The following is a 13137-nucleotide window of genomic DNA, read 5'->3' on the forward strand; positions in this document are numbered from 1 at the left end:
GGTAAAAAAAAAAAAAAAACACACAAAATACGCGAATTCCCAGGGGGGGGGGGATCTTCATATTGCACGCAGATACGTGGAATTCTTAATCACCTTCGGTGGGTTAAGAATTCCACGTATCTGCGTGCAATAGATGAAGATGAGGCAAAGAGTGTAGTAATCGAATTAAAAAATGGGGAGAGAAATAGGATATGACAATATAAATAAAAAAACTAAACATTATCATTAAACACAAATTACAGTTGTTTACAAATATCCTTAATAAATCCTTTGAACACGGTAAGTTTATAGAACACTTAAAGACTGCTTCAGCTGTACCGCTATTTAAAGGAGGGAACAGAAATGAAGTTACAGACCAATATCTATACTATCCACATCTCAAAGGTTATTGAAATCCTAATAAAAATCGCTTAAATAGCTATTTAAATACCATATCCTTTTACGCAACTAATCAATAGGGATTTAGATCGGGATAAAACACCGAAAAACCTATTGGAGTTCATAAAATGGTCTGTAGTGGGATAAATAAAGGAATGCACACAGCAGCCGATTTTCTTGATATATCTAAGGCGTTCGGCTGTGTTCATTATCACCTATTGCTACTGAAAATATCCAAATACGGCATCAGAGGAGTGATGATTCAGATCCTATCTGAATAATAGAAAATAATATACCAGCTATGGCACCTTCAATAGCGCAACAAAAATAATAAAATATAGAGTCCCGCAAGGTTTGGTACTAGGGCCCATCGTATTTTTAATATATGTTAATGATCTGTGTAAATACAAACTTTTTGGCAAAATGATATCGTTCGCTGATGGCACGGCAAACGCCGAAACGACCCTCGAGGATTTACAAAGTCGTATTAACCATGATATGATATGATGAAACTAAAGTAAATATATAAAACGAGATATTTTACTTCACGCTAACAGATAAGCTAGATCACCATGCCCTCCGTATCCGCGGAGTTTGGTTCTATTGTCTTCCGCGGATAGTAGCGAACTCTATACATACTATGTTTTTTCCTATACATAAATACTTATGACAAAGTTTAATTTATAAATTACGCACAGTAAGAGATTAACAACAATAACTAATAATAAAACAGAACAATTATAACAACATACTGTAATAAAGTTATCTGAATGTGAATGGAATCTTAGCAACCTCAGATGTGTAGCTTTCACCACCTTTGCAACGAGTTGCCCTGGTGTTGGACAATCTCTGCGATCAGTAATTTTACATCGTCGAATTAAAAGAGAGTAATTTTACAAAACAAAAAGACAAACAAAGATTAATAACAGCAGAAACGAAGTTTATGAGAAAAACTGCAAAGTATACCCTATTTGATCACAAAAGAAACGAAGAAATTATGAAAGAATTAAAACCAAGAACCAGTGATAGAAAAAATTTAAAAAAATCAACATAAATGGATGGAACACGTGCAAAGAATGAAAACAGAAAGATTACCAAAACAAGCCTTAAAGTACAAGCCATTAGGAAAAAGAAAACCAAGACGTCCTCTTAAACGATTCAACGATGACTTCTAAGGCAGGAACATGCCACACTAAGCCTAACTCCTTGATACGCATGATGATGATGATGATGAATTTTACATCACCGAAATGAAGCCATATGGTTTCATTTCGGCGATGTAAAATTACATAAGCAAAGTGGATATTAGATCCAACATTATTTCAAACCCGAATGCTTGTAGAGACTATGAAAGTTTTGTGAGTTGACCTTTCGTATGTTAATATCTTCGGACCGGGGTTGACCGCGGATATCGAAACGCGGATACGGGGGTCCAACTGTAACCATAAAATGGCATGAAATGCATAGAAGTCCAAAATTGTAAGTGTAGGTCAGTCATTAAAAAAAATAATAATAACAGTCAAGTATTTGGGCCTGCATATCGATAGCAAATCTGAAACGGAACTTCCACGTCTCATTTTTAAACAACAACAACAACAAACAAACAAACAAAGAAACAAACAAAAAAGGTTCGTAATTATTAGAATATGTCAAAAATTTGTAGGCGTAGGTTTCTGTGATTTAGCAGTTCATAAGAAAGATTCCGGTAATTGGACCACATGTTTATTAAGGTAAATAACAATAAAAAATAAAAAATTAAAAAACCCGACAAGTTTCATAAGTCGTTCGACTTACAAAAATTTGTATAGGGTGTCCCAAAATTCACGCAAGATTTAAATTTAGCGCCATTTGTGCGGTAAAGTGTTGCCAACGGGAAAAAAAAAAGACCGCGTGACAGCTGACAGTTCAGGGTTATTAAAAATGGAGCGCTACACGAAAGAATAACGCATTTTCATTGTTGAGCAATATTTTAAAAATAATAAAGGTTTGGCAGCTACAGTTCGCAATTTTCGTACAAAATATGGTCGGAATAGTGATTTAACTTCATCAAGTGTGAAAAGATTAATTAAAAAATTCAAGGAAACTGGATCAATTAGTGATCTTATACACTCTGGCCGTCCTTCAACAAGTCGTTCAACAGAAACATCGAAGCAGTTCGTGAGAGTGTTGCTGAGAGTCCAGGAACATCAATTCGGCACCGTGGTCTTGAATTGGGCATTTCGAGAAGCTCTCTACAGCGTATTCTCAAGAAAGATTTGCATCTTTATGCTTACAAAGTTCAAATGACTCAAAAACTGACCACACACAGCGAAGAGAGTTCGTTGAATGGATTACGGAACAACAACAAGTGGATGCTTATTTTTCGAACAAATTCATCTTCAGCGATGAGGCTCATTTTCATCTTGATGGCTTCGTTACTCGACAAAATTGTCGCATTTGGGGTTCAGAAAATCGACGAGTGATTGTTGAGAAACAAATGCATCCACAACGTGTCACTGTTTGGTGCGGATTTTGGGCTGGAGGCATCATCGGTCCATTCTTCTTCGAAAATGCGGCTGGTAAGGCAATAACAGTTAATGGTGCTCACTATCGCGACATGATAATCCAGTTTTTTTGTGCCTAAATTGCAAGATAATGATGTGGACGACATGTAGTTTCAACAAGACGGTGCCACATGCCATACAGCCCGAGAAACAATTCGATTACTGCACGAGTCATTTCCTGGTCGTGTAATTTCCAGTTTTGATGATCAGAATTGGCCGCCCAGATCATGTGACTTAACGCCGTTGGACTTTTTTCTTTGGGGTTTTTTGAAGTCTAAGGTTTATGCCAACAATTCCACGACCACCCACGCCTTGAAGAAGGAAATTGAGCGTTGTATCAACGAAATTCAGCCACATTTATGCAATACGGTCATGGAAAATTTCGACAAAAGAGTGCGTATGTGCCAGCAAAGCCGTGGAGGCCATTTACCCCGTATGCTATTCCATGCATAACCCTATACTGTATACTTTATGAATCAATAAGAAATTACAATTTTTAATTAAAAACCTGTGTTTTCTATCAAAATTACTTCTTGCGTGAATTTTGGGACACCCTGTATATAGTACGTTACATGAGCCCCCTCAAAGATAGTGCAGTGGCTGTATCGCACAAATTTAATTTTCTAGTAACCAGTATGGGCTAAGACTCTTGGTTACACACACTGTACTGTTTTCCTTATATTTCCTTGTCATGTTTATTATGACGTCTTTTCCTTAACATCGCCGTCTCTACATTACTGTTCGATATCCTAATTATAGAATTGCTTTTTTATGTTCTATTATTACTTGTATTGCTGTAACAAACATCACTATTGCAGGAGATTATCAGCTGTACCATCAATTCCAAGACTCCCTTTTGGAGTCTTGCCAAAATGCCATTTGGGATAATCACCATTGCCATTGAATGTTATCGGTGTATTGTTTTGTTTGAAGGGGAAAAAAGTATTTACCAGAAAACCTGCTGAAATTATTATTATTATTATTATTATTATTATTATTAATTGAGGAATTGAGGGCGCTGTGTAGGCATACGAACGGTCGCACGGTGATATCGCTGCTCCAGTTTTTTATAGTTTTAAAGTGGTTCCAACTCCTGTTTTAAGTTGAAAGTGCTCCCAAGTAACCCTACTTATCACGCCGAAGACAGTGATATAAAATTCAACGAGATCGGCTAAGAAGAAACCAAATTTTGAAGTGTTGAAAAGGGAACAGAGAGGACCGTGGTCAACACCCAGCGAAGAACAAAGGACGTCGCCATCTTTATAATCACGCCTCACTGCCTAAGGGAAGAAAGGTGAGTCATGAAGTGTATCAAATGCCTGGAGGAGTTATCGTCCAACGGAAATAATATAACTTGTACGAAATGCAGTAGGATTCTACACTTAAAATGTGCCGGCTTTTCAGAAACAACCGGGCAACATAAATATGAACCCGATGTAACACGTGAGGAATGGAAGTGTGTAATCTGCTTGAGGAACAAAGAAAACGCACGTAAGGCAGCCGCCTACGATGCAGCCGATTATACCGGAGGCAAAATCAGATGACGAACTGAACAGACAAAAAACCGCAGGTGAGTCCTATAATTTAAACTCTTTAAGTATACTAATAGAAAACGGTCTAGTGACTATAAAAGCCAGCTTAGTAGATCTTGTGCAAGAACTCTTTAAGAAACAGAACGAACAAATAACAAAAAAATCTAGCGAATATGAAGATTTGGTAAAATATAATAATTTAGCAGTTATAGAAGTGTTGCAAACGGTAAAAGACATTAAAATGAGAATTAACGCACTAAAAGACAGGCAACACAATTTGATGAAAGAGACATCCGAACTCCGTCAAGAACTTCATTCTCTAAAACTACAGTACGAACGTTTAAATCAGCAACAACATAAAAAAGATCTTGTCATAAACGGTCTTCCTGAAACTTCACCTACAGAAAACCTCAGAGACGTGGTTTTAAAATTAGGCCATGTAATTGATATCCCCCTACAGCTTAACGACATTCAGACCGTAAATCGGATTCCTAGGAAGAGCAAAAACCAAGGCTTCCCACGACCTGCACCAGTCATAATTCGTCTTAAGAGCAAGTCCACAAGAGACAATCTCATAAAAGCCAGCAGGCAGAAAAAACCAGTTGCCAAGGACTTGAATGCACAGCAAGACAATACACCAATCTTCCTATCCGAATATTTAACACCATTCAACCAGAATCTGTTGTACCAAACAAGAAAAGCAAAAATTGAAAAAATTACCAATTTTTGTGGATCAGAGATGCCAAGATATTCATAAGGAAGTCACAAACTTCAAAGCCAATACAAATTAAAAGCATAGAAGACATAGAAAGGCTGCCACTGTGAAGAAAAAAGCCTCCTAAATAGTTCAAAAAGAAGCCCACAATAAAAAAAGAACGTGAACCATCAAGACAGATGCAATAACACAGGATATATCGGCAATTTCACTTTAATCCGACCTTTCAGATCATTCATTTGACCTCCCAAAGATCTACCTACTTCCAACACAGCAACCAAATCAATAACAAATATATGTATATATAACCAGTATCACCCTCAGATAAGCTAATTACAAAGCATCGAGGGTGCAGTTGAGTTACATCCCAGTAGTAGTATTTATCTAACATTATTCACTTAACATTCTGTAATGAATTCTAGTAGTAAACAGAAAATGTGATAGTAATACTTCAGTTACATATTTAAGTTTAAAATTATATATTTAATTTACAATTTAAATTTAAAAAAAATATTATTATATAAACTGCAACATAAGTAATATTGTTTAACTTGTGAGTCATTAATAATAAACACGATTACTATGATTATTATTAATGGTAATAATACACACTTTTTACTCTTGTGTCAAAGAGAAATTCTGCAAATGATAATGATATTAAGAGTAATTATAATTCTTACTGAACCGTTTTGCAAGAAAACGATGCATTGTTGCCTAAATGTTAGTATATTCATGTAATTATCTGAGAGATAATAAACTAAAAAAAAAAAAATTATTACGGGCAACCTTAGACTCCTTACGGGAGTCCTTAGACTCATCGAGGGAGGCCCCAAATCATGTTCATCACAACTATTCGACATTCATACAGTATCTATCATACCTCGCCTTAAACTCATTTACTGTCACAGCACCTACCACAGACTCTGGCAGCCCATTCCACTCATTTACCACTTTAAAAGTAAAGCACCCAGCTCTAATACCCGTGCTAACCACACTCTTGCCCAGCTTCCATGGATGTCCCCTAGTCCTCCCACAACCAGCCCTGTTCTCAAAAATATTTTCTGAATTAATTTTATAGAAACCCTTCAGTAATTTGAATGTCTCAATCATATCTCCCCTCCTCCGCCTATCAACCAATTTTTGCAACCCACAAATCCTCAACCTGTTCTCATACGGTTCATTCCACAGACCTGCTATCATCTTGGTCACTTGTCTTTGCATCCTCTCCACCTCCTCCCCATCAATTTTGATTCTATATCAAAACTAACCATAAGATTGCATTGATTCTCCTACTTACCGTATAGCCAAATATCTAGCTAAATTACTGAAATCTTACATTGGCAACTCGAGTTCTTTTTTAAAAAACTCCTCAGATTTCTTAGAAAAATTAAAAGATGTCTCATTACAACCTACAGATCTTATGGTTAGTTTTGATATAGAATCTTTATACACCAATGTACCTCTTAAGGAAACTTTAAAACTACTTGCTGACATCTTTCCTCAAGATATTATAAAACTATTCGATTTCGTTATACATTCTGGTTATTTCATATGTCAAAACAAATTTTATAGCCAAGTAGAAGGAACAGCCATGGGAAGTCCTCTTTCTCCAGCTTTAGCCAACTTTTATTTGGAACATTTAGAAAAAGTCCTCTTCACATCTAGTTTCCCTCTACCATCTTTTTGGGTAAGATATATAGATGACATATTTGCTATTTGGCCTCACAGTAAAAACACTTTATCTTCCTTTTTAAACAGTATTAATTCCTTACATCATCGCATAAAGTTTACTATGGAATTAGAAGAAAACAACCAGTTATCTTTTTTAGACGTTCTCCTCATCCGATCATCTTCAAATATTCTTACAACTACAGTATACAGGAAACCAACATTCACAGGTCGTTATATTCTGAAAGAATCAGCCCATCATCCATGTCATAAAACAGGAATTATAAAATGTCTCATCAAAAGAGCCAAAACTAATTGTTCTACTTTTGATTATCTACAGAAAGAACTTTCTACTATCCAACAACACATGAAACTCAATGGCTTTTCTGAAAAAAGTATTCAACGTCTTCTTACATCTTATAATCCTCCACAAAACAACAAAGATTCAATACGTCGAGTACCTATTCCTTATATCTCCGGTATTTCAGAACCTATCGCAAGAATTTTGAAGAAATATGATTTAACAGCTACGTATTCTCCTATTAACAAATTGTCTTCTCATTTTCCTTCTCCTAAAGACAAACGCTCAACTTTATCTCTTCCTGGAGTTTATCAAATTCCTTGCAACTGTGATCTCTCTTACTTTGGACAGACTGGACGTTCTCTTGAAAAAAGAATCCAAGAACATCAATCATCCATTCTTCACAATAAACCTGAAAAGTCTGGTTTGGCTCAACACGGGATTGAAACTGACCACAGCATCCTTTGGTCCAAAACGCGCCTCTTACATAGATCCCGTTATAGGTTCGAACGTTTGTTCAAGGAAAGCGTGGAGGCCTTGCTCCATCATCCCAACCTGAATCGTAATGACTGCATATCTATATCAAAAATCTGGGAAAGCCTAATCAAGATTACTCATTAATTTTTTTTTTTTTTTTTTTTAATAGCAAATTCAATCATGTTTCTACTTCAAAATATTTCGTTTCATACTTAGTGATATAACATCACGCGGCATGTTCTAATTTCAACGATCTATTGTTAGTATTCTAGCTTGTATATTTTTTTTAAACTGTTCTTGTAATACCACCGACGATGGTCTGCTATTTCCAGACCGAAATATTTGGTTAAATAAATATCTTTCTTGTGATTACGTGATTATATCATTCAATAACATGCTTGTCTCTGTTTGTCAACGTATTCTTCAGCAACCAAGTGATTTGATGAGCTGATTTGGCCACTTTTGCAATGTGTCCCTAAACTTCAACTCCTTATCCACCAACACTCCTAAATCTCGTGCTCATCAATTTCCTGGAGTAGAGTTCCACCAATGTAGTAAACTGCTGCTAATCGTTTCACCCCAAAATGTATAACCTTACATTTTGCCACATTAAATTGACATCCATTCTCTTTAGCCCAGACCTCCAATCTATCCAAATCATCCTGCAAAATTTTGACATCATCTGCATTCACTATTGCCCTACCCAACTTTTTATCATCCGCAAAGAAATGAACTGTTCCTCTCAGATCCTTTCCTATATCATTAATGAACAAATTAAACAGCAGTGGTCCAAGAACAGATCCTTGTGGCACACCACTAGTCACAGGCCATCTTGTGGACTCTACTCCTGAATAAACCACTCTCTGATATCTCTCCGTCAACCACCCTCCTATCCATCTCACCAACCCTATATCCATCCCCATATGCTGCATTTTACTGATTAGAATTCCATGTGGTATCCTGTCAAAGGCCTTAGCAAGGTCCAGTAGAATCACTGTGAACCCATTACCCTTATCCAGTTCAGCGTCACTGTGTTATAATACGTGAGCAAGTTACCGAGGCATGACCTACCCTTCACAAAACCATGCTGTCCCCGATACAGTATCCCATTTTCATCTATCCAATCTTGTATTTTCCTCTTGACTATTTTCTCCAAGACCTTGATACCGATTCCTGTTATGCTGATTAGCCGGTAATTTTCAACAGCAGCCTTGGAACCACCTTTATGCAGCGGAACTATTTTTCCCTATGTATTGACATTGAGGTTCTGCAATAGACTATTTACCTCTACTTCATTCTTCCCAATTCCAGTATAAGCTGTTGATTCTTCCATTCCTGCAATGTCACCACCTGGATGATATACTCTTGCAAAGTGCTCGCTCAGTAATTCCACTATATCGACTGATTCGGTTACCTCTCTACCCTCAGCATTTTTTAAAATCATTCTGCCATGAACATTTTTCCTTTTACTTGCAACATATTGAAAAAACTGTTTGGGATTCTCTTTAGCCTGCATTGCCAATTTTCTTTCATAATCTGCTTTTGCTTTTCTTACCACCCTTGTTACCAGAAGGTAGCAAGGGTGGTAAGAACAGTATAAAGCTCTTTCTGAGCTTTTACTGTTCCTGCACCTGCTTGGTCACCTTTCTCCTTAAATTCCCTCCACAATTGTTTCTTTTTTTGCAGCTCATGCTTAATAGTGTTAATCATCCATTTAACCCCTACTTGATTTATTATTCGGACTCTTGGTATACAGTCAACCATTGCCTCCTGTAAACACTTCTTAACCTCCTCCCATGCACTATCAACATCCAGTTTTAGATGCCAAGGCACTGAGCAAATGGAAACGTTTCTGCTTCTGAAAAGCAGAAGTGCAGTGTTTGTCCTTACAAGCTAAGATATCAATCATGTTCCTTTGATCCTGGCGCGCCTGAGAATTACTCTATCTCCGCCACTGCTTCCCCGTACATATACCGGGGAAGCAGTGGCGGAGCTAGAGTAGTTGTCACCAGGGAGGTCCCTGAGTTTGCCGCCCCTCTCAATACCACCAAAAATACTACAAAAAGTCAAAACGACGTACTGGGAAATAAATTAAAGCACTATGTTTATTTTTGAAGTAAAACTTTAATTTCAACATTCTAAAATGTTATTTTTCTTGCTTTTCTGTTAGTAAAATCGTCGATGACATTGGCGAAGTCTATTTTTCATAGTAAAATTCTTGATCTATTTTATTTAGAAAAACTCCTCTCACAACTAGTAACACTTACAACAATTGTGAGGAAAATTCGCAGTAGTATTACAATATTTGGAACTGAGTTCTCGAGACTGTATTTTAGAATTAACTGCAAATGTTCAAAAAGGTCCAAAGTGTCGCCCGGGACGAACCGTCTCCTTCGCTCCCCCCCCCCCCCCCAGCTACGCCACTGCGGGGAAGCTTTCTATATCGCTAAGCTAACAGTATCTTTGGCAGAGAATTGTCCAAACGATTTCGGCCAAAATTATTACTGCAACTGTTTCTTACTTCAGGTAAGATGCATCGGACAATTCCGCATAATTGGACCAAACATGTGGGGCGGAGAGAAAGAAGAATGCCACAGGAAGCATCGCTCAACTGATTCCGAACAGCTATTCGACTGTTTCTCCTAAAATAATTTGACATTTCATTAAAAAGATTGGCTGCAGTTTAGAAGACTGTGCTTGCATTGATGGCATCGTTTCAGATGGTCGGGAGAGTAACATCCCGCAGCGTCATAGCAAAGCCGAAGAAAATACTGAAGAGAAAAGCGGCTTCTTCGATAAGGCGAACTTTTCTTTAAACACATCGCCTGCACGAACTACTTCCAACGAAGATTCCAATCAGAGCCGAACGAAGCAGACCGAGGAATTTAGAGAAAGGTGAACGAGCGAGCCATCTGGAATCAAATTTTATTAATGCAACTGCCAGTAACACAGCAAGACAGTCATTTCCCTTGTTTTTGTCTTCACATCGAGCAGCGATGGATCCTTTTACCTCGCCAGTGAAGCTCACTTTAGAAGACCTTTTCAGTTAGTTGATAAGCCATTTGGTAAGGAGTCGCTCAGACATCCAAATAGATTTAAAGACGATGGCGATTCATTAAAGCGCTTGCCCGTCATAAACGGTGCTTTGTAATCAGACAGACTAACTTGCTGCTGATTTTATATCCACGCCACGTGAAAAGATTGAATCCACGTTGCTGATTTTTCTACAATCCCGTTGTTACTTCTTTCTCCGATGATGGCTAACTAACCAAAGTTTCTAAATTTGGTGGCTTTCTAGAACTTTCTCCAAGGGAAAAAAAAGGCCCGGATTGGATTTCATAGCAGATCTACACTTCGCCTTTTAATATTTAGTTCAAAACACGCGTTTGCTTTTTGCTCCGATTAATTTTGGAGTCATTCCGCAAACAAAGCGATTGATCGTCTGTGGTTAAATAATTCTTTTAGGAGCCGCTCTTTACTGATCTCTTTATTTAAAAAAAAAAAAAATGCCTACACTAAGAACCACATCATAATCCTCTAAGGTGTAACTAAACTTCAATTTATTAAAAAAAAAAAAAGGTTTGGCTGTTCCACAAAGAACTGAGTTCATTGAGCTAAGCAAACAGGGTTCAGATAAATAACTTTGTACTTCGCGTTTTGATTAAAACACGGAGGTGGTTCCATCTATGAACAACTACCTGAATTAGTATTTCAATTAATCCACTAGTGACGTAATTTTTCCTAGTTATAACGCCCTTCGAAAACGAGGGTTTGTGGAAAGAACGGATCAGAGCGTTCAGTAACAGCACGAAAGCCACGCTGCCGAATGGGCTGAACGTTGGTAACATAACGTTCCTAAATATGAACAAATTGATTCAGAACAGCTTCTTGTGTTAATTGTCGGCGTATTTAAATTTTGTAAATGCATTTGAAATACTTATTAGGAGCGTTCGAGTTGGAATTTGTAGGACGAACCGAACTGCCTCGAACATGCGAAGGACTTTTAAAATATTTCTGTATGTCGTTACAAGTTTCATCCCAACCCCCTCGAAAAAATACCAAGGGGAGAGTGCCTCCCACTTTGGGAATCTGAATCATTTAAATACTCAAAGAGACGAAGTGCAAATTCTTACCTTTTTCTTTTGTACGCCCGCCTTTCTCTTCCAGCGGAGTTTGCGGGATAAATTTTCAAAGCACTTCTCACAAGTTCCAAGAGTAATTAACCGTTCGTCACTGTCGTTCACTTTCACCGGTGATATCAGCCTCACTCGAGGATTCCGCACGTGTCTCGCTACTTCCCCTCGTAAGCATCGGATTCAGACCTCTGCCGCTCATTACAGCACGTCATTATTCCAAGGGCAGATGTTGCTGCGTGACAGGGAATATTATCACCTTGCCGACCGACAGAGGTGTAGGCCTCACCGTACAATTCCGTTAGCGTTGTTTTGAATGTGCGCTCTCCCCGGAGAGAAGCAACAGCAAAAACGAATGGACAAATTTCGCACCGTCGCACATTCTGGTATGAAAGTGCGACGGTGCGACCAGATGAATGCAGAACTGATTCTTCACTTTCCAGTGAAGAATCAGTCTTGCATTCATCTGGTCGATGAAAATAAAATACAGCGACACTCTTTGTTCAAAAACCATTCCAATTGTCATGAGTACAATTCTCAAATCGCACTGAAGAGCATTCGCTCTTCTTATCCAACGCGAAATAATTAAACTGATCTCTGCTTGTTTTAATTGGTCGATTGGTAGAGCCTTTGCTACTAATGGCTCACGCAAAAAGTTAAGCAAGTTTGAGTGCAGTTAGTAGTTGGAAAGGATCCATCCTTCGATGCTGTTCGCACACTCTCCCTCGATGAGACTGGACTCCCTGGAGGTGTCACATTATCAGGGAGGGTAGGTGCATAGCCACTGCGGAACTGCATCACCCCCATTTTTTCTCGATATATAAATATATTTATTAATTTATTTATATTTGCTTGTAATATTTAATTTTATCATCAGCAATCCTATACAATTCTCTTATTTTGTATAAAAAATAATGAAAATCCATCTTGTAGCACTTAGGAGGGTGAAGGACGCTAGCAGCACTGTGTTTTCCACAGTGTCATATTTAAAAAAAATTTTTTTTTTGTAATTTATTTGTAAGCTTCCTATAACAGTACAAAATGTTGAACAATCGTATGTGTAACCTAAGAGCAACTGCTCATCCAGGTTACGATATGCATAAAGTTACAAAAATTTTGTAATGCATTTTCATTATATAGACATATGTACATTCATATAATATACATATTATTATAATATACTGTAATTACTTAATAAAATCGCAGGAGACATGCTAATATGTACAGAGAGAGTTGCATAACAATTAATTGGGAATAAAATAAAACAAAGCAGTTAAATAGCATTTAAACTTTTACGTTTTACCCACGAGACTGGATCTTTGAATACAAATATGCTAAAAACCAATAATTTCTACAATTATTTTGAACAGAGCTTCCTCGTTTCTGTGGG

General features: G+C 37.5%; 1 protein-coding gene across 1 annotated transcript in view; it reads right to left on the reverse strand.

The window, feature by feature from the left end:
- The window catches only part of LOC150092492 (cholinephosphotransferase 1-like), a 195506-nt gene extending 183736 nt beyond the window's left edge, over window positions 1–11770 (reverse strand). The window contains exon 1 of the mRNA XM_090414333.1: window positions 11748–11770. The gene's annotated coding sequence lies outside the window, so the exon portion shown is untranslated. The remainder of the gene's footprint in view (window positions 1–11747) is intronic.
- Window positions 11771–13137: the final 1367 nt, after the last annotated feature.

Source organism: Typopeltis vanoorti, chromosome 25 (genome assembly GCF_054136105.1).
Source record: "Typopeltis vanoorti isolate ZY-2024b chromosome 25, IOZ_Tvanoo_1.0, whole genome shotgun sequence".
In the NCBI taxonomy this organism is placed as follows: domain Eukaryota; kingdom Metazoa; phylum Arthropoda; class Arachnida; order Uropygi; family Thelyphonidae; genus Typopeltis; species Typopeltis vanoorti.